This window comes from Miniopterus natalensis, chromosome 14 (genome assembly GCF_054644295.1).
Source record: "Miniopterus natalensis isolate mMinNat1 chromosome 14, mMinNat1.hap1, whole genome shotgun sequence".
In the NCBI taxonomy this organism is placed as follows: Eukaryota; Metazoa; Chordata; class Mammalia; order Chiroptera; family Miniopteridae; genus Miniopterus; species Miniopterus natalensis.
The window spans coordinates 20,644,654-20,672,169 of NC_142094.1; the positions used below are offsets into that span (position 1 = coordinate 20,644,654).

Consider the following 27,516-nt stretch of genomic DNA (forward strand, 5'->3'; position numbering starts at 1 on the left):
GTCTTGATTGCTGTTGGCACATCACTGGGAGGGATTGACCCATAGGCTGATCTACTGCAAAGACTGGCTACAACTACAGCAGAGGAGCTGCTATGCAGGGGCTGACCCCATGGAGCAGGTCTTGCTTCAGTGGGGCTTTGAAGCCCACCAAGTTCTCCCCTTAAGTATGTTGTTCAAAAGGTGATTGGCTTGTAATCTAGCATAGTCTGAAGCTGCCCACTAGGTGCACTGGCTCTGGTACCTTCCTAAAGGTGCAGGCCAAGGTCAAACACCGCTTGTGCCCTGCCCAGGGTCACCTGGCATGAGGTACAGAGCAATCTACAGATGGCTGCTACTTGTGCTGGGATTGGAGGTGCCCAGGAGAGGCTAAGCTGTGAACTCAGGCTAGTTGCTATGTGCCAAGCCTGGGGCCACTTAGTAAGTGGTACGGGGTACACAGAGGCCAGATGCTGCTTGCTTGAGACATTTTAGCAAAGTGTGAAGCATGAGCCAAGAGGCAGTGTGTATAGAAAAGCCACTGGAAACCACTTGGGTGGGTCCACAAGTTGGGAGGGGTGGGATCTCAGAAAATCACCAGGGTGGGTTCAACAGTGTTAGCCAGGTTGATGGATACTCAGATATGGTGTCTGTTTGTGGAGGAGGGCAAGGTAAAGGAACAACAGTCACTACCAGCACTTCTGTCTGGGAGAAAGCTGCCTTTCTAACCCTTGTCCTGAAGTCAGACAATTCAATTCCTCCCCCTATGTCCCTGGTGATTTTTGAGCTGCTGCCCCAATGCTGGATCTCAGAGGGAGTGAGTCTGTGTAAGTCAGTGTGCAGGCCCTTTGCCTGAGACTCCAGGAACTCTCCATCTCATTCAGCCACAATCCCTGCTGGTTTTTACAGCCAAAAGTTATGGAGACTTCTCTTCCTGGCACTGGAAACCTGGGATGGGGTTTATGATGTGGGGCTGGGAACCCTGGATCCCAAGGGGAACATCTGTGGCCAAGATATCCCTCCTGATTTTTTAAAAATTTATCTTTATTATTGAAAGTATTATAGGTGTCCCCCTCTTTTTCCCCTTTGACCCCCCTTCACCCTGCATCTTCCCTCCCAGGCCTTCTCCACACTATTGCCTGTGTCCATGGGTTATGCATATATGCATATAAGTTCTTTGATTAATCTCTCCCCACCCACCACTCACCCCTGCCTTCCCTCTGAGATCCCTCAGTCTGTTCCATGCTTCTATGTCTCTGAATCTATTTTGTTCATCAGTTTATTTTGTTCATTATATTCCACATATGAGTAAGATCATATCCCTCCCAATTTTTAACCACCACATGTATGGTACCAGCCGTTTGGAATCTTGGCCCCTCCTACTAGTCTAAATGTGGCTTAATCTTTTCGTCTGGAGTATAGGACTTCTATTCAGCTAGAGCTCAGGCAGTTTTGAAGGATGATTGTTCTGTAGTTTAGTTGTAACTCTGATGTGATTGTGGGAGGTTCCGAGTATTGTGTTCACCTACGCCACCATCTTGACCAGAAGCCCTTGGCTAGTTCTTTTTTTTTTTTTTTTAAATCCACTCCTAAGGATATTTTTTCCATTGCTTTTCAGAGAGAGTGGAAGGGGGTAGGGGGTTGGGGGTAGGAGGGAGGAACATTGATGTGAGAGAGACACATTGATTGGTTGCCTCCTACACACACCCCAACTGGGGGCTGGGGATGGAGCCTGCAACCGAGGTACATGCCCTTGGCCAGAATCGAACCTGGGACGCTTCAGTCCACAGGCCGACAATCTAACCACTGAGCCAAACAGGCTAGGGCTCTTGGCTAGTTCTTGAAGGCACTTTTCAAACTACCTCATGAACATATTATCAAGTATATTTGTGAAATTGGGGCATATACTCAATTGAATATGCTAGACTTACCTGATTCATGTTAATGACCCATGGAGGTAATAGCTAAGGTCAAGAGAAACTTAGAATGGATAGTAAAGGAGAGAAATGGTGAGCACTGGTTGTGGCCTGAGACTACCTACACTTATGGGAGACTGTAACTTATCCTACTAATTTTCCTCTTTTAAGTTTCCCCTTGGGAAAATAAACCAACAGGAACCATGACCAATCTGCTTCCTGAACATACATGGAGTAATGGATTAGTGAAGAACCAGAGGTGGACTGTGATAATCATGGAGGTGCCCCACTTAAATTCCCCTTCAAGGGATTCTGCTGCAGGGGGCATAGCTGATTGACAGCTGACATACTTTTGGTTCTGATGCATTCATGTCAGCCCATGTTTCCTTAGGCTGCTCCCAGTCAATGACTGAGCAGCACAGTAGGGCATAAGAACTACTCTATTCCTGCACAAATCAGGAGTCCTTTAATTGGCAACTTTAGCTCAGGAACTTTATGCTGGTTTGGGTGATATTTTCTCAGGATTGCTTTATGGTCTGAGGTTCTTCCCACCCAACCCTTCCTTCCCTCTTTCCTGTGACAGGTGTTAGGCCTCCATTACTCTCCCAGTCTAACCCTACTCCCTTCCCCTTTATCTTTCATAGACATTCCCTCCAATAATTCCCTTGCACATCTGATCTCATCTTGGTGTGTGCTTCTTCATGGATTCAAACTGACACACTTAAAAAAGAGTTTAGCTCACTAGGTTAAAGTCACAATTAATTGTTTATGGTAAGTATAAACAACTTCTTGGAAAACTATGATAGAGTATATTCTGTAATTTAAATATAATATTAATATAAACTTTCATGTAAATTATTGAATGGTTTTAGGGTTTTAATAAACCATCAGAATATATCCTGGATTTTTTGATCTTAGAAGGTACATCTATCCACTATATAAGTGCCATTGTCCAGTTTTGGGATGCTATTATGTAGAGCAGAACTTTCCTTTTAAAACTCTTTAGGAACTTTATAGTATAAGCAATTCAGAATTCAGGTTCTACTTTTCCACTTGTTCTCAGCTCTTAAGGTGGCTGTAAAATATTAAGGACCTGTATTTCTACTTGCTGTTAAGAAGGCATATCAGCAGTAGAAACAGAAACTAAAGGAAGGAAAAAGTCAATCATAGTCATGGTTTATTAATATTTTTCTTCCTACCAACAACAATACTATAACTTTGGTGCATTTTTTTCCTAGTTCGAATCAAAGATAAATGGAAACAACAAACCCTGTGCATCACCCAAGCCAACTGATCCTAATTTGCCTACCTTGTACCTCAAATACTATTCTATATTGTGCTGAGGAAGCTGTGGATTCCTTAAGTATTTTTGTTTTGATTTCCCAAAAGAATAAATATTGTCATAGTTGTATGGCTTTGGACAAAATCATATGATGTCCATCAAGAACAATGAAAGGAAGTTTGATTTGGGAAAAAAGGAGCAGTATCATTATACTTTCTTGGCTTACTTTTAAGCCCCTTACCTTGGAAAATATGCAGCTTAATAGAAAAAACTTTATCTCTATTACATTGTTGACAATAAATATCAAATATCAAAATGATATTGAAATGTTGAAATATCAAAAATCATACCTTTGTATTGTAGCAAAGTAAATCCCTTCTTTCCAGAGTGATTGTGAATTGTGACTCCAGGTTGACAAAAAAGTAAATGTAACACAAAATGTAAATATTAGCTCTTAATTATTTTAATTGTTTTAAGGGATAAAAAAATTAGCTTTCCAGAGATAAAGCTGCTTGGGGTATGTGTGCAGTGTTCATTTCCTGTTATCTATAAATGTATTTAAGTGTAAATACTCACAAAGAACATCTATTCATTCAATTAATATTTACTAATTTTCCACAATGTGTCAGGTACTGTTTTAGGTTTTGGAACATTTGAGGATCCTTAAAGGGGAGATGACTCCCAATGTGGCCATAGAGACACTGTTAGCTCAGCTATTGTTAGAAAGTGACAGCATACTGATTATGCCTCTTAATAAAGGATTTTATGTGTCACTAAACCCTGGAACATGCTGTTTCTTTCAGTTCTCTTTCTCTACTATTGCGCAACTTATGTCTAATAAATATCAATTTAGACACCAATCTGCCGAGTGCTTTTTGAACAGAAATACCGTATCTCAAGAAATTCTATAGAGAACAAAGAAAACAAACAGGAGGAACTTATCAAATAAATAAACCAAGAAGATATCCTAGAACCAAAGGTCACAAGTCCCCTGATAAAGGACTGAGTGGCCAGCAGATTAAACAAGAAAAAGGCCTACAACACACAGTGTCATGCATGGGGGAAGGGAGGAGAGAAAACTCTAAGAACTTTCAGAGAAAAAAAATAGAAGGTCAAAAATTAAAATCACATCTCACTTCTTGAGACTAACACTGGAAGCTAGAAGACAGTGTGGCATGATGTGTTAAAAATCCTCAAGGAAAATATTTCTAATCTAGAGTTCTATACATAGTCATACTATCAATGAAGCATCCAGTTGAGACTAAAGACAATTTCAGACATATAAAATGTCTGAAATCTGAAAAACTTTGCATTCTTTCTCAGGAGGCTACCACCAAAAAAGAGAGAATAAGGGGGGGGGGGATACTCATTGATAAAGAGAAAAGCAAAAAGAAGACAAAGGGCCTAGGAACTAGGAGATCCACCGTAGGAGAGAGGTGAATGCAATTTTCAAATTGATAATGAAGACAACTGCATGATGACAGCTGTACAGGAGGACAACAATACAAAAGGTAAACAGATGGGGGATTCCAAGAGGCACAAAAATGGGAAATCATAGCTTTTCTGATGGGTTTGAACATTTTAAGATAGCCATTCACAATAAATATTATTAAGTGACCAGCTTGAGCCACAAACTATTCTCATTGAGCTTTCATTCTAGCGGAGGGCATACGATAATAAGCATAATAAACAAATAAGTTCTATATTAGAAGGCAATAAAAGCTATATAAAAAAGAAAAAGTAAAGCATGGTAAGGAGGGTTAAAATTGCTCTAGGTAGGGAGGGGGATAAGATGTGCATTATGATATAAAACAGGGTGGTGAGGACAGACTTCATTGGAAAGTGATATTTTACCCAAGACCCGGGGAAATTAGGGAATTAGTCATGTGGCTATCTGGCAGAAGAAATTTCCAGGCAGAGGGAATAGTCAGTGGGGTGGAGAAATGTGAGAGGGAGAGATGCAGGAGCAGCAGTAGAAAATGACCTGTATCAGAGAGATACTGGTTGGGGCACATGTCACGCAGGGCCTTGCAGATCACTGTAATAACTGTCTTTCTTTGAGGAAAATAGGGACCCACTGGAGGAGTGAAATGATTGCTTTACATTTTTTAAATTTATTTTTAAGGTAGACGTGGAACTTTTTTATTTTTATTTTTTGTCTTTTCACATCTTTATTTGTAATTTCCTCAAGCATGACATCTCTTACTACAGTGTTTATTTTAAATTTTATTTTTCAATTAAAGGTGGCATTCAATATTATTTTAAATTAGTTTCAGATGTACAGCATAGTGGTTAGACATTTATATAATTTATGAAGTGATCCCCCTGATAATACTAGTACCCATCTGGCACCATAACATCATTATTACAATATTACTGACTATGTTCCCTAAGCTGTACTTTACATCCATGACTATTTTGTAATTAGATTGGTTTATATATTTGTAAATTAACATTTATTGGGGTGACATTTTAAAAGGATAACTCTGGCTGCCATATAAAGAGACTATTGGCAGATAAGGATAGAAATAGGGAGATAACAAGGAGGCAACTAGATTGCCTAGTAATTGCATAATAAGGAGACACTTATCCCAATTATTCAGGCAAGGATGTTGGCAGTATAAACTACAGAGGTACATCTGTTGAAAGGTTGAAAGAGGAATCAGTAACAGACACATAGAAAACCAAGTAAAGTTTTAAAATGAGCCAGTTATTAACTATAGGAAAAACAGAAATGGTATAAGAAAGAAACGGTACTTATAGTAGTTCATGTGGTTCAGTTGTGAATGTTTCTATAGTCATAATCATGTAAACGCAAAATGTTAACTTACCCAAATATCATCCTTTGGCTGTATTGGGAGGGTGTGTGATGAGAGTATGGCTAATTTCCCTAACATCGAGAGTTCCTACATCATTTTTTTAAAAATCAACCCAATAAGAAAATGTGCAAAGGATATAAACAGTTGAACAGAAAAAGGGGGAAAAAGGAGAAATGGGTCTTAAATTTGTAAAAACAAGTTCAACTTTCCTCAAAAAGAAGACTGAAAAATGAAATAAAGGAAAATTGAAACTACACTGAGATGTCACGTTTCTCCTAATCTGAGTGGCTAAGACGCAGATATCCCTCTTCGAAGGTCTTGTTGTCCCCGCTGTCCCAGCTGCTGGAAGCTCTGTCAGCCAACAATCTTCAACAGTCAGCCCTTCCAAGTTTTGCCTCAACTGCAGAGTTGCCTCACCTAGGGTCAATGTCTTCCTGGGGCTGCCCACATCCAGTGACTGATGGAGGAGGGGTATAAAGGCCCAGCCATTTCCACCCAATGTGGGCTGATTCTGATGGGTCATTTAAGCTCCACAGCTTCCCTATTGGGTTAGCTGAGGCGGCAAGGGGCTCCTCAAAGCTCAGCTTCTCCTTCTGCTCCATCCCACTTCCTTCTTTCCACAGCTGTTGAACCCAAGGGCAGGACCTAATAAACATCCTGAACTCCAAATTTCTGTCCCTGAATCTGCTCCCCAGAAAACCTATCCTATGAAACTTCTGACCCACAACTTCATTTCTAGGAATTCACTCCACAGATTACTCACACAAGCAAAATGATGTGTATTCATAGCAGATTATTTGCAAAAGCAAAAATTGGAAACAGCCTAAATGTCTGATTAATTAGGTATTCCATGGTATAGACATGCCCAATTAAATACAGGCATGGCTATACCATGGAATACCATGAAGTTATATAAAATATTAAGGAAGCCCTTTATTTAATTACATGAAATATCTTCAAAGTGTGTGTGTATTTGTATATTATGAAGGATACATAAAAACTATATTAATGTCATTTGTTGCCTTGTGATTTGGGTGTCTCAGAGGCAGAGGTAGAAAGGAGATTTTTTTATAGTATAAATCTTTGTGCTTTTTCCATTTTAAACCACATGGATGTGTTACATAATGATTAGAAACAATTTTTATTTGTTGAATTACTTGACTTTTAAAACTGCATATAAAAAAAACTATATATGCACAACTTTGGTAAAATAAAAATTAAATTTAAAAAGACTTACCTGTTAAGTAAGAAATAAAAGAACAAATTGTGCAGAATGATTCCCATTTTTTAAAAGCTGTACACACATACAGATAGACACATTGGTACGGCATGGAAAAAAGTCTAGAAGGACACAAAAATTTAACAGTAGTTATCTTTGTGGGTAACATTAGAGTGGAGAGGAGAACTTATTTTTTTATTTCACGTTTCTCAATTGTTTGAATTTAAGGGCACGCATACGTTTGTAATTAGAAAATAATGTTTAAAAATTGTGAGACATACTAAAACAATAAAAAAACCCACCTCGGGCTTAACCAATTATTTTAGAGGAAAGTTTAGATGATGCTTATGGGAAATAGAAAAGCTAATTATCTAAAATAATTTGAGGAAATGAGTAAGTCTACTCACTTTGCTTTTTCTCCTTCATTTAACCTTGATGCATCTGAATAACTGGATCAATTAATCAATTTCTTAAAACATCTAGAATGGGATAGTGGGAAAAGATCGAAAGCAGTAAACAGGATTTTGTGTTAATCCAGGAGAAAGACAGCACCAGTAGTAGAGAAGTGAGATTGAAATAAATGGATAATTTTTAAAATTTAGGAAGAAATAATCAACAGAACTTCCTTATTTCATGGTGTGAATGGTTATTAGGAAGGGACAAGAGTCAGATGACCCTCAAGTTTCCAGCTTGTAGGGCTGACTGAACTGTGATGTTATTCCCTGAGAGAAGGAGAGGAACCTTGTGTTACCTTGTCAGTTATGCTAAAACAGTGGTTCTACACACAGGGGGAGAAAAAAATCTAGAATCAGAGTTTAGTTGCAAATATAAAAAATTCCTGCAACTGGAGTTAGGAAATTTTTTGGCCTTTTGTAAATCCAGCTGCTTTTCTTGATAGCATACAATAAACTAAAATCATAAAAGATACCATCTGACTAATAATAATAGAGGAAATAAAATGACTAAATAAATTAAAAGGTTCTTGATGAATGTTCTAGCCCATTTTGGAATGAAGTCTGAGAGACAGAAATTGGAGAGCCCTTCACTTAAAAAAAAAAAAAAAAAAGAATTATAGAAGAATTGAAAGACCATGATAGAAAACTCCTGAATATTATTTATGCAAGTTCGCCTATTTTTAACATTTTGCTGCATTTGCTTTATCATTCTCTCCCTAGATACTTTTATTTACTTTTCTGAACCATTTCAGAATAGATTGCATACATTATGTCCCTTTAGTTTTTCATACATTAGTGTGTATTTACTAAGAAAAAAAATATTCCTTTATTTTTAAATCTCATCATTCTCTGGGTAGAACATTCTCTTTTTTTATCTGATTTTGAGAGAGAGAGAAAGAGAGAGAGAAACGTCAATTTGTTGTTCCACTTATTTATGCATCATTGGTTGATTCTTGTATGTGCCCTGATGGGACTGAACCCTCAACCTCGGCATATCAGGACAATGCGCTAATCAACTGAGCTACCCAGCCAAGGAAAAGAGATTCCTTTATATAATCATCACACAGTTATCAAATGTGGGAGCTATTTTATCTAACCTATGGTCCATATTCCAATTTTGTCAATTGTTCCAACGAATCTCTTAAAGCAACCCCCCCATACAAGTTCCAGTTTATGATCATGTATCAACTGCAGTTGTCAAGTCTCTTTAGTCTTTTTTAATATGGAACTGTTACTTCCTCAGCTTTTTGTTGTTGTTGTCTTTCATGTCTGTTAGTTAATAGACTGTTCCTCAATGTGGGTTTGGTTGATATTTCTTCATGATTTAATCCCAGTGATATTACATTCTTCTTGGGGGACTACATCAGGAACACACGATCGCTGATCAAAGTGTTCCTAGTTTCTCCACCACATGGTTACTATTTTCCTCTTCCAACAAATAGTACACAATCTATGGGGAGATACTTTGAAAACATGAAAATATGCCGCTTCTCATCAATATCCCCCCCTAGATTTATAATCTCATCTTTTCCATAAGAGTTGAAAATGTTTTTCCAACTCCACCACTCTGTATTTACCTATCAGTGGGCTATCTCTTTTAAGGAATAGCTTTCCCTTTCCTCCCGTACCTCTCTCTTTTTTTAAAATATATCTTTATTGATTTCAGAGAGAGGAAAGGAGAGGGAGAGTGAGAGACAGAAACATCAATGATGAGAGAGTCATTGATTGAGCCCACAACCTGGGCATGTGCCCTGACCGGGAATCGAACCCCGATCGCCTGGATCCCAGGTCGACGCTCAACCACTGAGCCACACCCGGCCAGGCCCTCTCTTTCTTTAGTACAGAATAATGGTTTCTTATTTTATTCAATGAATGCTAATCCATTAGTGTTCTTATTTTGATACTCTGGCTATCCCAGATATGGCTAATGAGAGACCCTTCAAGCTGACTCCAGTTGACATGCCTCCATTTCATTTTCTGAGCGCTTCCTTATTTCTGGCACGACAAGGTGGGCCAGGTCATCTTGCATCCTCCTGCTCTAGTCCTGAAATCAGCTTTTTCCCCAATAAGCCCAGATTCCTTTTCATGGGGAAAGGTATTTAGAAATCAAGATCTGGGCAGGGAGTCTTTAATTTTGAAGCTACATTCAATCACAAAATCAAGAGAAATGAATATACACCAATTTTAAAAATCATCATATTTATGGCTGATTTAGCTCTTCCCCCCTTTTCCCTTATGGTAAGAAGAAAGGAAACTTTAAGCTTGTTTTTTTCTTTTCTTATTTACTTGAATATAATGAATAATGGCTACAATTATTAGCAAAGAACACCCACTGCAACACCCACTGGATCATAAGTCTCTAGGTTGCTACTCATCATATAATACATCCTCAAAAGAAATTTGTGATGGAAGATTCCACAGGTTTGGAAATACTATAACATAATCTGTGGAACCCTGAAGATAAATATAATGAAACACAGGGCATCTCATTGAATTCATTGTAAAGAAATTGAATCAAAGCTCTACAAAATAACACTTCTTGCAGTCATATGCTTGTTGAAAAGATGTCTTGTTTTTTCCAGTGGTGTAGTGTATTGGAAACTGCTGTGGTAACATCTCACATTATTATTTTTATGTGATAAGGGCAGATGTACTATAAAATGTTTGAAATAAGTACATCCATTTCTATTTTAACTGAATGAAATTAAATATGTACTCTTTCTCCTGATAACACAGATCTTTCAACAATGATATACGTTTGGAATACTGAAGATGAAATAAAGAAATATTTTACGTGTGATAGTACTAGGGGCAAAGACCAAATCCATTTCTTTGTTCCATGTGGTTAATATTCATTCCCAAATCCATTATTACATGGGAATCACCTGGGTCACTTTTTAAAATCCAAATCAAATGTCTGAGCACCACCCTGGTCCTCTTAAACAGTATATCTCACAGTCTAGGGATCTGTATTTTTAAAATCTCCCCAGATAATTCTGAAACATTGGGTCATCAAACTAATTTGGGAATTATTGAACATGGCAAAAAATACATTTATATAAGTCTCTTTATATATATAAGTTGCTCAAGGGCAGGAATTGTACTTAAAATTTTTATAAGCCCAGGACCTATTATGAGCCTTGCACATATATATAATAGGCATTGAATATATACATACTTATGAAAAGAATTTTGACTTCAAATTTAATTGGAGCCTTCATACTAGTTTGTACAGGGGATATAAGCCCACTTTAGTGTTATTATATATTCATGTGACAGGATCCACCTTGTACAGCAGCCTGAAAGACAAAAGTAATTGAATTGGTAGACTGATTTCTAATGCAGAATGTAGTTGTGTTTAGTTATGACCCTGAATTCTGCTAACTTACTCTATGCTCCTGAAATATAAAGAATACTCACATTTATAAGATCGGTCTAGTCTATAAATTGTCTCTGTCTTGTTCCACTTTCTACTAAATGTTCTACTTGATGCCAAAATGGTTAGACAAAAAGTCCCATAGTGGGTAACATTTGTATGGTTTAAGGCAGTGGTTCTTAACGTGTGGTCCAAGGACTCCTGGGGGTTCCTGAAACCCTTTCCAGTGATGCAAAGGTCAAGACTGTTTTCTAAACAAGAATAAGCTGTTATTTGCCTTTACCACTCCCATTCTCTGAGTGTACAGTGGAGTTTTCCAAGGCTACCTGATGGGTGATACTAGAACAAATTAATGAAGAAAAGATATAATAGACATTACAGAAATTTATAAGCATGTAAAACCATGCTGTTCTTTTATTTTTTGGAAACTATAGTTATTATTCATAAAAATATGTTATTTATGTCAACATAATGGATTCATTATTTTTTTAATGGCTAAATAAATTTAAAAATTTTATTAAACAATTTCAGTTTTGCCAGGCCGGGCGTAGTTCAGAGGTTGAGAACTGACCTAGGATCCAGGAGATCACGGTTCGATTTCCGGTCAGGGCACATGCCTGGGTTGTGGGCTCGATCCCCAGTCCAGGGCGTGCAGGAGGCAGCCGATCAATGACTCTCTCATCATTAATGTTTCTATCCCTCTCTCCCTCTCTTTTCCTCTCTCTGAAATCAATAAAGATATATTTAAAAAACAAAACAATTTCAGTTTTAGTTTGTAAGTATTTATAGGTATAGCACACATAAACAAAAGTTGTTTGGAATAGTCCTTGATAGTTTTTAAAGGGTTCCTGAGACCAGAAAGTTTGAGAACCAGTGATTTATGTTTTTACATGTTATTTAATAATTAGCTCAAATGGTTATTTAGTTTTAGACAGACAAATATTGCCTAAAATCAGGGTTGAATTTCACCAATTCTTAAAAATTGATTTTTCTCCAGACTTCTATATTGATAATTTAACTTTGTTCCTTGTTTTGAGAAACAGTTGACTCAGCCACTACTTCAGGTTCCATGAGTCTCCAAAGTGTTCCATAATAACCTATGACACAATTTAAAATTTCCGTCATCAGAGTTAATGAACATGCTGCCTGGGAAGGATACCATGCTAAGTGCCTACTAATAAATGGGGAAGGATTGAACAGATTTCTCATTTAACACAGAACAGGCTCTCAATGGAAAGAGACACAGAAAAGGTATATTTTGATAGCTGAGAAGCAAATCAGCCGAAATTTCTAACTCCCAAAGCAGGCAGATCCAGGGGACAATGGATGGAAGAATCCTGCTTAAGAGTGCGGACCTTGGTGTCCTTCAGGTCAGGCGTGTCCCAGCCACATCCAGCATTTACTGCATTCCTGGGGGCTTAGCCTGCTTCCCCGCCTCATGCAATTAAATAAAAACAGTACCCACACATAGGGTGGTTGTAAGCAACAGGGGGTTGGATGTAAAGGGCTAGCACAGGGACACAATTTGTTGTTCTTAGAGGGGAGGGGCGGCCCTCTGAGAAGAAATGGAGAGAACAGTTGTTTTGCTTACTTCCCGATTTGCCTCATAGTTCTGTCTGTCTTCTTCCGTTTCCATAGTTGTAGCCTTTTCTACAGCTCTGCTAAGGAAATTCTTCAGGATTTTTAAATTTGAAAGTCCTCTCTTAATAAAAATATTTTCATTATATTTCCACAGCGAGAGGATCCTTCTCCATCCTCACTTCTCATAGCCACTTTGGAGAAAAACATATCAGTAGCTTAGAGGCTAAGCTCTCCAATATATCAGTTTGCAAAGAGAACACCTGAAAAGCCCATACAGTAGAGGAAACGGTGAGGCTTCTAAATTGAAAAATACTTCAAGGTCAGGAAATACGGAAATCTTTACCAGAAGCCTAAACGCAGTTCAAAAGAGACAATTCTCAACTCACTGTGGTCAGTTTTTTCTTTTCACTGACTCCTTTTTGCTTAGCCAACACGTAAACGGGTCCCGAGGCGCTGGCAGGGGACACTGTACCCCGACCGCTTAGACTCCTGTCAACTCGCGTTTGGGTGGCAGGGGCGACTCTGGAGAAAAGCCGCGGAGCCTTCCCGCCCAAACACTGAGGGGGTGGGGCCGGGGCCGGGGCCGGGGCGGGGCCAGACTGGGCGGGGCGGGGCGGGGCCTCGGGGGCTGGCGGGTTGTTTCCCTGTCCCCCGCCCCAACCACGCCCCTCTCCGTGCCCCGCCCACACGCATTTCGCCACGATCCCGGCAGGCCCAGCGGCTAGGGGAGTCACCTGAAGGTGGGCGGCGGTGTGGCTCGTCTCCGCTGTTTCTCCGTCTCTATGGTTTTCAGCCGAGGGAGGTTTTGACGCAGAGGCGGCTGGCGCTTCAGCGCGGACCGACGGGTGAGTGCTGCGCTCTGAAGGGTGCGAAGAGACAGCCATTATTTACGGGAGGCAAAATGGAAGGGGGTGCAAAACAGCTTTAGGGACCTGATTTCCGGGGCGGCCGTTTGTCTGGCGACTCCTGGGATCAGGCGACTTCTCTGGTCTTGGGGCGGGGGATAGCTGTCCCTGCTGCGCCCCGCTTAGGGGCTTGAGAGGAGTCCGCAGTCTTTCCTGCGTCCAGTCCTCCGCTTTTCTTCACTTCACCCCGTCCCTTCTCCCCGTCCCGGGAGAACTTCTCCCGGTGCCGAGGTCCGAGCCGCTGGCTTCTCTTGGGCGCCGACGTTGGTCTCGCCGCGCGCGCGCGAGCGACCCGGGGACCCGGGGAGACCCGAGTGGTTCCGCTGGCGTCTGTGGGTGTGGTTGGAAGTTTACAGTTAGATCTCTGGTGAGGAGAAGGCTCGGTCACCGAAACGAAGCAAGTGGAAAGCCAGTGGGGACCCGAAGGAGCAAAGCAAAGTGCCGGCTCCTTGGGCTGTTGGGCGGTGACCTCCCCCTGCGCCTTCCCGTTCACCGGCCGCCGCCAGCGCGCTTCGCACCCTCCCACCCTCGGCCCCCGACGGTGGGAGTTTCCGGAGCGAGCCGGGGGTCCGCGGCTCCGAGCGTGTTGGCGGGAGAGCTGAAAACGGGCTGTCCGTTAAGTTGCCGTCTCTGGGACCTTCACGCTTACGGTTTCTTTGCCTTCTCTTTTAGATGCCTGCTCTGTGTTGTAGGTATTTGAACTGTAAGTAGAGGGAGCGTTTTATAGCTAAGGGACTAGAGTAAAAAGTTTCTCTCTGCCTGCGGTACCTGGACAGACCCGTCTCCTTTCTGATGTTTTATAAGTGGATGTGTTCTGTCACGGTGTTTTTGGGTGGACTCTTGGGTGTACCTTCAGTTTGTGTTAAAGCGCCCCTTTGGGTCCTGTGTGCCAGGGATCTCGCAGTGGAAGAAAGGAGTTTGCAGATAAAGTGGAACAGTTTGGAGCGGGTAACTGTAGGAGAGTTTAGGTTTCATTCAACCACGTGACAAATTAGTGACCTGTCGGCATCTTGGGAGGATGATGGGCCTGCTGTCTTTCTGGTGTTGGACAAGGGAATGAGCTTGTTGATGACCGTCTTAACTTTTTAGAACCTACTGTGTGAACCCACTTGTGGGAGGGAAGGTGGCTCTGGCCTCCAGCGACTCTTTGTTGTCACCCTTCATAGGTCCCTGATTACCGCCTTCCACTTAAGAACCACTCTGGCTACCTAATTATGGCAAGAAAGTGTCACGACGCCTTGTAAGTGCCAGTAATTACTGAGGATTATAAAACATAGAGTAATACTGGCAAAAACAAAGGGTCGGGAGTGGGCTGTGTGCCTGGAGAGAAAGGGGAAGAAAGAGGGAGAGAAACTAATAAAAACTAATAAGCAAGAGGACAAAAGTGTGTATTGCTACCTTCCTTTATAATCTATTGAACATTTACTATATTCAGTAGGTAGACTTTTTACATGCCCAAGGGGAGCATCTTGAGACTGACTTTTGTATAGTGTTTAAGAATAAAACAATAGTAATTTCTCCCATAATGCCGTATTATGTAAAAATAATTATAACTGGAAGATTTAACTGACCCTTCGGACCTTATGTTATTTAATTGATAGTTATCAAACCTAATTTGGCCACTTTTAATGTTTAGTTTTACCTCTTGAGCAACTTTTACAGAGGCTACAGCACTTGTTGAATGTTAACCATTTTTACCCCCATATAGAGTTGGTTATTATATCCCTTTTTAAAAGAGAATCAGTTTTTTAAAAAGTTTACTTACAACTTTTCCCCCCAACTCAAAATAAAAATAGTTTACTTTTGTGCCAAGAGGAAAAGTTAATTTTGGGGGGGCATTTTTTTGTATTATTATTCAGAATATTACAGATGTTCCCTTTTCTCCCCATTGACCCCTTCCACCCCACACCCACCCTCCTCCCCAGACCCTCTCCACACTATCTTCGATGTCCTTGGGTTGTGCATATGTGCATATAAATTCTTTGGTTAATCTCTTCCTACCCACCCTCCCTCTGACATTCATCAGTCTGATCTATGGTTCCATGTCCCTGAATCTATTTTGTTCATCAGTTTATTAGGTTCTTTAGATTCCACATATGAGTGAGATCATGTGATATTTGTCTTTCTCTGCCTGGATTATTTCACTTAGCATATTATTCTCCAAATCTTTCCATATTGTCCCAAAGGGTAGGAGATCCTTCTTCTTTACAGCTGCGTAGTATTCCATGGTGTAAATGTCCCACAGCTTTTTTATCCACTCATCTCCTGATGGGCACTTGGGCTGTTTCCAGATCTTAGCTATTGTGAATTACACTGCTATGAACATAGGGGTGCATATATTCTTTCTGATGAGTGTTTCAAGATTCTTAGGATATATTCCTGGAAGTGGGATCACTGGGTCAAATGGCAGGTGAATTTTTAGTTGTTTGAGGAACCTCCACACTGTTTTCCATAGTGGCTGCACCAGTCTGCATTCCCACCAGCAGTATACCAGGAAAAAAGTTAATTCTTTTAAAATAGATGTTCTGTACACTTTGGTAAATTATGAGAAAATTGTTAATGCTTTAAGACATTAAATATTGATATCTGAGCATATTTGAGAGGAAAACACAAGAGCAGTATTTTTTAAATTTTTTAAAAATTTTTATTAAATTTTAAAAATATCCAAGGATATTTTTTTCATTGCTTTTCTGAGAGAATGAGAGTGAGAGAGAGAAACATCGATGTGAGAAAGACACATTGATTGGTTGCCTGCCGAACACAGCCCCAGAGTTGGAACTAGAGCCTGCACCCGAGGTACATGCCCCTGGCCGGAATGGAACCCGGGACCCTTCAATCTGCTGGCTGATACTCTAACCTCTGAGCCAAACTGGCTAGGACACAGGGGCAGTATTTTTAAATGTGTTATATTTCCTATTTTAAAGGTAATAGGTGTTTATTTTGGAAAAATATATATAGAAAATAAAACATTGAAAGTTAAAATCCTAATTTATCTTTTCCCCTGCCACCAGGTAAGTACTAGTTTCCTTGCATGTTTGGGAATCAGCGTGGAAAAGTAGAGTCTGAAGTCACATTCCATGGGAAAGATGGTACTAATAGCACTAGGCTTACATCCTACAACCGTAGAAACTCAGAAGAGAGAGAACTTTTGTTTCTCTGTGATTCCAGCAAACTACTGTATGTGGGTCTCATTGGCCTCGCTTGGGTCATTGCCCATCCTAGAGGCAATCTCTGTGGCTAGAGCGATGGAATGCCTTGTGTGGCCAGGATTGGCTCTTGTTCCTACCCTGGAGTGGGGTGCAAGGAGTATACAGTTTCAAGCCACATGAATTAAGGGTAGGAGGCATATAGTTCCTAAAGGAAAATGGAAGTGTTATTTCCGAGAGAAGGGAGACTGGTTGCTCGACAGGCAAAAAAAACAGATGTTCACTTAAATAGTTTTTATATATTTGTTTTTTAATTAAAAGAACTTACTTTCCTTTACCAGTATAAATTAATTATATTTTATAGTTTATATGTTGATTTTTCTTTTTTTTAATCCTCACCTGAGGATATGTTTTTATTGATTTTTAGGGAGTGGAAAGGAGAGGGAGAGAGAGAAACATCTATTGGTTGCCTCCTATATGTGCCCTGACTGGAGATTAAACCCATAACCTAGGTATATGCCCTGACTGGGAATTGAACCTGCAACCTTTTTGGTGTATGGGAGGATGTTCCAACTAACTGAGCCACCCCTCCAAGGCAATTTTTCCTTTTTCAATGTCTGTTATTTTATTAACTTGTAGAAATTAAATTTAAACTCTTCAAGCTCCTGTAGTTGTACTGTTATTACATGTATAGTACCCTTAATCTAGAGTATTCAGATTTTTTTAACTTTAAATATTATGTATATTTGGCCAGTTGTTAAAACTGGTTTTTGATAAATATTTTTATTACTGTGGGTGAACTTGGGTAAATAACAATGTTCTAAGTATTTAAGTGTATGTAGGTAATATGATTAAATGCTTGATTCTTTTAATTATTTCATGTTTAAAAATCTATTAGCGTAGAAACCACTTCATTTTGTGCATTATATGAAAAATATATCACTATAATTGTCACTAATGGCTGTCCTTGGGTGTTAATTTCAAAACTAGTTAAGCCCTGGCCAGTGCGGGTCGGTTGGTTGGAGCATCTTCCATACACCAAAGTGTGGCAGGTTCAGTTCCAGGTCAGGGCACATACCCAGGTTGTGGGTTCAGTCCCCTGTCGGGACACATATGGGAGGCAACCAATCAATGTTTGTCTCTCACATCTATGTTTCTCTCTCTCTCAAATCTATTTTCTAAAAACTATAGTTAACATTAATGTCTGGTTTTGTATCTGTATGTATTATTCTGATGATACGTTCATTGTATTTTTAGAGAAAATATAATTGAAGCAACATTGTTTATTCCACTCTCTTCTCTTCCTTTAAAAGAAATGTTAACAGCTCAGTTCAATGGACATTGGAACTTTCATTGCTGACATTGGCAGTACATGCTTTAGTTTAGACAGATCTATATTCTAAAACCCAACTCCATCACTTCTGGATGTTGAGCAAGTTACTTTAATTTCTCTGAACTTGAGTTTATTCTATTTGCAAAATGGAAATAATACCTATCTCATGGGGATATTGCAAGGACTAACTTAATGTATGCCAAGAATCTTGGATATAGTAGGTTCTCATTATTAACATTAACAAAAAATAATGTCTAACAATATTTTATTTTCCCAGTTTCAGAATGTTTAACTGTGGGGAGAGTAAAACATACAGGTATCTGAGGAATTAACTACATTCTTCATTCAGTTTGTCTTGATTTTAGTAGGTTTTTAAATTCCATATTGCATATATAGCAATAAACTAGAAAACTTTGTTTAAACAAAGTAATTATTAGTGGACTGCCAAAGTATTTGAAGATTGCCTAATTTAAATATGATAACTGTCATGCTAGGGGAATGTATTGAGAGAATTTTACACAAACTGAACTAAGTGAAGTTTAATATTAAGTGGAAGGTATACTATACTAGGGGAGCTAGGTATTGCACACCTTGGAAATTCAGATTAGAATTTATGGTGACTTTTGGTAATAGAAATTATAAAAAAGGATTTGTTTTTATTTTTAAGGATAAGTTCAGGGTTAAACTCCTGTGAAGAAGCAATGCTTTGAGAATATGATATGCTAGATACCTGCAGGTGGAAGAGATAACAGTTTAGAATGTTTCTTGAAAAAACAAAAAACACAACTGTGTAATTGAACAGCTTGTGAGAAGTGATTGACATTAAATATAATTAATGATCTGGCATGGGGAAGTAAAATATTGCTGCATTAGGAGGAGAGGTGTTTTAGCCCTGTTTATGAGAAAATAAATAGCTAGAAATGGGTTAGTCTTTATTTCCCCAAACTAAGAGCAACCAGTTTTTTTGCAAATTGTAAATATTTCCTAGGCTAACTAATAATAAATTCAAAGTGGGTTTTACTGACTATGAGGAAATTGAAATTTTAGTGGAATCTTTGAGAAATAGATCCTCATCATTCCTGTCAGCTATACAAATAATAGTTGCATTTCTCTTCAAAGTGATTTAATGTTGGTTATTTAAACTTAAAATGCCTATCCTAATAACATTGCCTGTTCAGACTTGAACAGTTACTTGATTTCCATTTGTAAGCACCAACTTCTTTTTTTTGTTTGTTTTTTTGTTTAAAACATTACAGATGTCCCTTGTAAGCACCAACTTCTAAAGTATAATTTAAGTTTTGCTTTTTATAGTTTGTTTCTTGAGTATTGGAATTAAATTGGCAAGCTTTTTTTTTTTTCTTTTTAAAAAATGAACATCAGTCTACTATCCTGTTAGGAATAAGCGAACATTCTCTACCATGGCACATAAAGGACATTAGAATCTAAGCTCTAACACATCTCTCTAGTTTAGCTGTTAGGGCTCTTCCTTCCCTTCGTATACCTTCCCGCTTGTTCTAGTCACAGTGATCTACTTTTTGCTCCCCTGCAAGCCATGTCTTTTTGTGTCTTTTTACCTTTGCATAGGCTACTTGCTGTATCTCGAATGCCTCTTCACCATCCTGCCATCCTCCAAATGGCGAGCTACTGTTCATCCTTAGGCTAAGTTAATGAGTTCTTCATAAAACTGCCCTACACTATCAAGTGGTTATTTTCCTTTGTGGTTTCCGTAATAATTACTTTTCCCTTTAAAAACTATTCTTATTTTGTGGAGCAGTTGTATGTATTGTCTCTGAGACAGTGTTTCTTGATTCCAGGAACAAGTCTTACTCACCGTCATATTCTGAGCACCTGTCGTATAGACAAGCTTAGGACATGTTTGGTGAATAAGTTAGTAAGATATTTCATCTGCTTTAAAATCAGAATAGAAACAAGATACGATCCAATAGATTGAGACTGTACTCTGCAACCTTTATCAGTCTGATACATTTAGAGAATTCACTTGGGCACCTCTAGAAAATTCCATGTACACATTCTTCCACACATCAATAAATACGTTTCATCTGTCTAATATGTATCAAGGCACTGGCTCGAGAGGAACATCATGTTCCATTCCTTAAGGTGCTCGTGGTCACATGGTGGACACAGACAGACAAATTGATAATTACAATTAAACTTATGCTAATTAAAACTTAAAATTTAGTGATAAAGTTTCACTAGACACATTCCAGGTGCTCAGTAGCCACATACGGCTAGTGGTCACTGTACTGAACAGTGAAGATATAAAACCTGCTCTCATTGCAGCACATTCTATTCAACAGAGCTGTTGTAGATCATTGTAAATAGACTTGAATATGCATTCTGTAGTTTCCCATGATTGTTAATTTTCATTTCAATCACGTTCCTTTCTTGTTAAAATAAAACTTGCTTTCAGATTTGGAAATTGTATTTTTTAAAATTATTGGGTAGAGCCCTAGCCGGTTTGGCTCCGTGGTTAGAGCGTCGGCCCTCCACCTGAAGGGTTCAGCTTGACCAAGGGCACGTGCCTCAGTTGCAGACTCGATCCCCAGCCCTGGTTGGGACTAGGGGACAACCAATCCATGTGTCTCTCTCACATCGATGTTTCTTCTCTCCCTCTCCCTCTCCCTCCCCCTCTCTCTCTTTCCCTCTCCCCCTCTCTCTCTTTCCCCCCTCTCCCTCCCTCCCTTCCACTCTCTCTGAAAAGCAATGGAAAAAATATCCTTGGGCACCTTACTCTCAGTACTTTATTTTTTTATTAAATTTATTGGGGTGACATTGCTTAATAAAATTATATAGGTTTCAAGTGTACATTTCTGTGTACATGATCTGTATATTGCATTGTGTGCCTACCACCCAAAGTCAAATCTTCTGTTACATATTCGGCCCCCTTTATGCTTTACTGTCCCCCACCTCCCTTCTCTCTCGTAACCACTATACTGTCGTCTCTGTCTATGAGTTTTTGTTTGTTTGTTTTTCTTGTTTGTTCATTTGTTACTTTTCACTCGTATCCCACATATGAGTGAAATCATGTGGTTCTTAACCTTTTCAGACTGACTTATTTCGCTTAGCATGATATTCTCAGCATCCATCTAAGTTGTCACAAATGGCAGCATTTCCTCCTTTCTTACGGCTGAGTAGTGCTCCGTTGTATACATGTACCACATCTTTATCCAGTCATCTATCGAAGAACACCTCAGTTGTTTTTGTCTTGGATACCATGAATAAAGCTGCAATGAACATAGGGGTGCATATATCTTTGTAAATAAATGTTTTCAAATTTTTCGGGTAGATACCGAGAAGATGGGTTGCTGGGTCATATGGTAGGTAACTCTATTCTTAATTATTTTAGGAATTTCCATACTGGCTGTATCAGTTTACATCCCTACCAGCAGTGAATTTCCTTTTTAAGGCTGAATAATATTTCATTATATGTATGCACACATTTTGTTTATCTACTTTTCTTTTGATGGACATTTCGGCTGTTTCTACCTTTTGGCCATTGTGATTAATGCTGCTATGAACCCTGGTATACAGGCATCTGCTTGAGTCCCTGGTTTTAATGCTTTTGGATATATAACTAGGAGTGGAATTGCTGGATCATACAGTGATTCTTTGTTTAACTGTTTTCCTTAGGGGCTGCACTATTTTGCATTCCCACCAGCTGTGCACAAGGGTCCATTATCTCCACATTTTCTCCAACACTAGTTATTTTCTGCCTTTTTTTTTTTTAATTAATAGCCATCCAAATGGGCGCTAAATGATATCTCATTGTGATTTTGATTTGCATTCCCTAGTGTTAAGCATCTTTTCATGTGCTTATTTGTATATCTTTCTTGGAGAAATGTCTATTCAAGCCTTTTGCCCATTTTTTAATTGAATTTTTTGTTGTTGGACTAGATAGCTTTTAAATCAAAATATAAGATTTCTTAAAAATGGCAAATTGATTCCATAGCTTTGAAATTCTATTTAGGTTAGAGGAAAAGGAACAAAAATGTCCATTTCCTTGATTAGAATAGCAAGGATAGATAATGGATAAGTTTATGATTAGAATCTTACTTTGCATTTTAGTTAAATGCATTAAAAGGAAGCATTTAAACATTATATATTTATGTAATATTTTAGTGAAATTTATATTACATAATACAGTTTTTATTCGAATTATCACCATCAGCAGCATCCTCTTATATTGCCTTCCAAGCAGACATTTATTTATAATTTACTGTGTGTAGGAACTGTGCTCAGCATTTTACAAGCATTTTCATATTTAATTCTCTTTATAGTAATTTGCATTGTGTTGTTATTCCTGTTTTACGGAAGCACTAAGTTGCCAAGTCTGGCATCACAGGTTTGACTTACTTCAAAATTAATAACCAGTAAGGCCAAGTTAGTGAGGACTGGTATCTAGGATTAATTAACAGAGTACCTTGAATAAGACACTTAGCTTTCTGGGCCTCAGTTTAATAAAACTAAACAAAATGTACAACAACAATATAAACTTACCTACATGTTCAGTAGCACTTTAATTTGTAATGTTCTAATTCTGGCTTTAATTAAATCCTAAAGTTTAAAATATCTTTATGTAAGCAGGGGAAAATCTTATTTAAGTGGGACATCTGTAATACTTTCAATAATAAAGATGAATTTTTTTTAAAAGTACCTGGATAAATGGATAGAGAACAGACAGACAGCTGTCAGAGGGGAGGGGATTTGGGGGGCTGGGTGAAAAAGATGAAGGGATTAAGCAAAAATAAAGAAATACACAACAAACTCATATGGTGATTACCAGAGGGAAAGGGGGGTGGGGCATGTAGAAGAGGGTATAGGGGGGATAATGGTGATGGAGGGAGACCTGACTTGGGGTGGTGAGCACACAATACAATATACAGATGATGTGTTATAGAATTGTACACCTGAAACCTATATAATCTTATTAACCAATGTCACCCCAATAAAAATAAATAAATAATAAATAAATAAATAAAGTAATTAAGTAAGTACCTGGGTAAACAGAAGTTGGAATAAAGGTTAAAAAGGAAGTAAAATTTCCTATGAAATACCTACTATTTCTGTCAACCTAGCAGGTTTGTTTCTAGAGAAAACATAAATAAAGACAGATTGTTATAAAAGAGTATCTATAAAGATGTCTGTTGCCATGAATGCTAAAAATTATTCCACTGAAATTGTTATTTATGCAGAAAGAGACTTCATTTGGCAGAAATATATAAGTACTCTTCTTACAGATTGGCCCGTGGTGCTAATCAATTCTTCGCTGTTAAAGGAGACTGAGTAACATGTCATAAACACTTGAGTTCTGACATGGAATTGTTATTATATTTTAATATAGGTGTCCAATTTTCTGCATCTGGAAATTGAATGTAATGCAAATGAGCATTGGAGCACTGAATTCTTATAAAATACAGAATTCTCTGCAAATGCAAAGTGACATTCTTATTAAATATTGATTCCTTCATTCTGTCTTCACGTATCATTTCTGTATCACAGTAGGATTTAGAGGTTTTAATTTAATAGGGAAGCCCATAAAGTATTCTGTGTTCTACAGTACATATAATGCATTGTTGTTGATCAGTATTTTACATTTGTTCCTTTTACACTGCAGTATTTTTTTTTAATTTGCTTTTTCTAGCCCTGGCTGGTGTGGCTCAGTGGTTGAACATCATCCCATGCACCAAGTAGTTACTGGTTTCAATTCCCGGTCAGGGCACATGCCAGGATTGCGGGCTCGTTCCCTGTGGCGGTTGTGCAGGAGGCAGCCGATCGATGTTCCACTCTCACATCAATGTCTCTCTTTCTCTCTCTCTCAAACTCAATAAAAATATATTTTTTTAATTATAAAATTTACTCTTTCTCGGGTTATTTTCAGCCTTTTGTAGAGTTAGGCTAGGTTAACCAGTACTTTTGCTATACATTTTCATGTTCAAGCTTTATGAACAAAGCAAACAGACTTAGCAATGGCTGAATTAGCTGATTAGCAAGTTACAAGTGAAGATATGGTTGTAGGTTTACATAGGCCACTTAGGTTTATTCTGTTGTATAATATATGTCATACATAGATATAGCATATATAAAGAAGGCTACATGGGGTATATGTACACTTTAAAGAATAATAATAAAAGTGAACCATGTAGGTAGCCATTACCCAGGATAAAAAAGAACATTTCATCACCCCAGAGCCTCCCAGTTTCGCCTCCCTGATCATAGCCATCTTCAACCTCAGGAGATAAAGTAGCATCTGAAATTTTGCTGATAATCATCATTCAGAGTATCACTAAACAATTTGTTTTTGTTTGGTTTTGAGCTTTATATAGATGAAGTCTAACCATATTTTTTTTTATGATTTGCCTCTTCATTCAACATTATATTTGTGAGACTTACTGTGTGTTACTTTTAAAGCATTTTGGGGGCTGTAAATATTTCTGAAATTTGTTTTATAATGTTCCTATCTTTTTTTTAAGTTGTTTAATTTGAAGTAAAAATGTATTTAAAATGTCCGCTTTAAAGAATAATTATAAAGTGAATCCCTGTTTATTCATTATCCAGTTTAGGAATTTGGACATTGCTAGCCCCAGACCCTTCCACCACCCACACTCCCATGTGTTATGTTCCTGTGACAGTTCTCTCTCCCTTTCTTCAGAGATAACCCCTATTGTGACTTTTATGATGATGAATTTCTTGGTTTTCCTTTATTTTAACATCTCTAAACAATATGGTTGAATATTGTGTTTTTGAACATCATAAAAATGGAATACAACTGTATGTTTTCTTTTTTGTCTTATTCTTCAATTTTATTACTATTATGTGTAAGATTTATCCTTGTTGTGTGTAGTGTAGTTCATTTGCTTTTGTTACCATATTGTATTATAATATGTTAATTACTGTTGTTTTTATCTATTTAAATATTGAAGGACATTTGGGTGGTTACTATAGTTTTTTATTATTAAACAAATAATGTTGTTTCGAACACTCCTGTACATATCTTTTAGAATATGTTTGAATTTTTCTACAGTGAAATCACAGGGTTAAAGGTATTTATGTCTTTATTTATCAAGATAATGTCAGACTTTTCTAAAATGATTGAGACAATTTACTCTCCCAACATCAAGTATGAGAGTTGTCATTGTTCCACATCTTTGCCAATGCATGGTATTGTTGGCCTATTTAATTTTACCAGTCTGTAAAGTGTGAAATGGTATTTAATACAAATTTTAACTTGTATTATCTTGAGAATACTGTTAAACATCTTTTCATGTTTAATGGCCATTTGGATTTCTCTTTTGCCCATTTTTCCTTTTGATTTTTTTTTCTTTTTTAGGAACTAATAATATAGTCTGGCTGTTAGTCCTTTGATGGTAATATGAGTAGCAACTATTTTGAACCTCTCTGGACTTTACTTTCCACTTTCTTGTAGGGTCTTTTAATGTTGCCTTTATAATGTCTTCTATGGTATCTTTTACTATGAATTTTACATCTTTTACCATCGTTTTTAATATAATGTCTTTTATATTTAATGTTTTTTGGTATTATTAAAAATTTCTTCCCCTACTCTGATATCATAAAAATATTCTCTTATATCATCAGCTTTACATTTTTCCCGTTTTCACCAAAGTATTTAATCGTGCAATTGGCATATGTGTATTGTGAATCCATTTTAATTCTATCTTTATGCATACCGATGTCCCAGCTCCATTTATTGAGAAATCTTATTTTTCCTACTGATCTGCTATTCCCACCTCTATCATACTTGAAGTATCTGTATTTATGTGGATCTGTCTTGGGCCTTTTAAATTTTTTCCATTGTTTTATTTGTACCTCTGTGCCAATAGCACATTGTTGTAAGTACTGAGATTTGTAGTGAGTTTTAATGTTATAGCAGGTTCTATTACCTTGTTTTTTTGGCTTTTTTTTTTTTTTACACATGTCTTGGCTTTTCTTGGCCCTTTGTACTTCTGATTTATTTTAGGGCCCATTTGTCAAGGTCCACTGAAATTCCATTGGGATTTTCATTGTTGTTTAGTTTGGAGGAAAATTGCCATCTCTGCAAATTTCCCCCCAGTTTATTAACATGGTATATCTATACACTTATTTAGATCTCAGATCTTTAAAGAAGTCTTTCGATGAAGTCTTGTGATGTTCTCTATAACTTTTTGCACATCTTTTTTTAGACTCATTCCTACGTCCTTTGTATTTCTGTTTTTTATTTCTTCTATTTTTATTTTGTTTTTCTTTTAATTGTTGAGATAGATACTTTATTTTGTTCTTTCTTTTCTAATAAATGTATTTAAAACTAAGCATTTTCCTTTTTTTTAATATATCTTTATTGATTTCAGAGAGAGGAAGGGAGAGGGAGAGAGAGAGATAGAATCATCAATGATGAGAGAGTCATTGATACGCTGCCTCCTGCACACCCCCGACTGAGGATCAAGCTGGCAACCCCGCCGGAATGTGCCCTGACCGGGAATCCAACAGTGATCTACTGGATCCTAGGTCGATGCTCAACCGCTGAGCCACGCCCCGCCGGGCAGCATTTTCTTTTAAATAGTGCGCCCCACAAGTATTTTTATAAACACAGTCGTATATTCACCACAATAATCAAGATGTAGAACAGTTAGTTCCATGACCCCCAGAAGAAATTGCCACATGCCCCTTTGAGTCAACTGCTTCCCCTTACCCCTAATCTCTGGCAACCATTGATCTGTTTTCTGTTGCTATGGTTTTGCCTTTTCTGCAATGTCATATAAATGGAATCATACAGTATATAGCCTAGCTTTTAAAATTGCTTTACATTTATCATGTAGTAAAGTTGACTTTTTTTCTCTTGGTTTACAGTTCTATGATATTTAATACATGAATTTTAATAATATAGACTCAATTTACTACCACCTTGATCAGGATACAGAAAAGTTCCCCCAAACGCATTCATGCTATCCCTTTATAGTCACACCCTCCTCTACCTCTATTTCCTGGCAACCACTGATAAGTTCTCCATCACTAGTATAAATAGATGGTGTGTAACCTTTGAGACTGGCTTTTTTCACTCTGTATAATGCCTTGAAATTCATCCAAGTTATTGCATGTACCAGCAGTTTATTCCTTTTTATTGTGGTTGCATTTCATGTAAGGGTATGCCACAGTTTGTTCATCCATTCGACTGTTGAAAGACAGTTCTTGGCAATTATAGAGATTCTGTAACATTCATGTACAGGTTTTATGCGAACATAAGTTTTTATTTCTCCAGGGCAAATACTCAGGAGTGGATAATGTTGGGTCATATGATAAATGCTTGTTAAATTTTATGAGAAAATGTCAAACTGTTTTCCACAGTGACTGTACCATTTTGAATTCCTACCAGAACTATATAAAAGTTTCACTTGTTTTGCATCCTTGCTACACTTAGTATCATCAGTCATTTTTTCTTTTAGCCAAATATGTGTGTAGTGGTATCTCATTGTGGTTTTAATTTGCATTTTGCTAA

At 37.9% G+C, this 27,516-nt stretch overlaps 1 protein-coding gene across 2 annotated transcripts in view; it reads left to right on the forward strand.

Annotated features, from left to right (window-relative positions):
• Positions 1 to 13,393: 13,393 nt before the first annotated feature.
• Positions 13,394 to 27,516, forward strand: part of MICU1 (mitochondrial calcium uptake 1) — a 142,930-nt gene continuing 128,807 nt past the window's right edge. Inside the window, exon 1 of one of the 2 annotated variants that reach the window (XM_087824350.1) lies at positions 13,394 to 13,469. The gene's annotated coding sequence lies outside the window, so the exon portion shown is untranslated. The remainder of the gene's footprint in view (positions 13,470 to 27,516) is intronic. The other variant, XM_016224047.2, reaches the window with a different exon arrangement.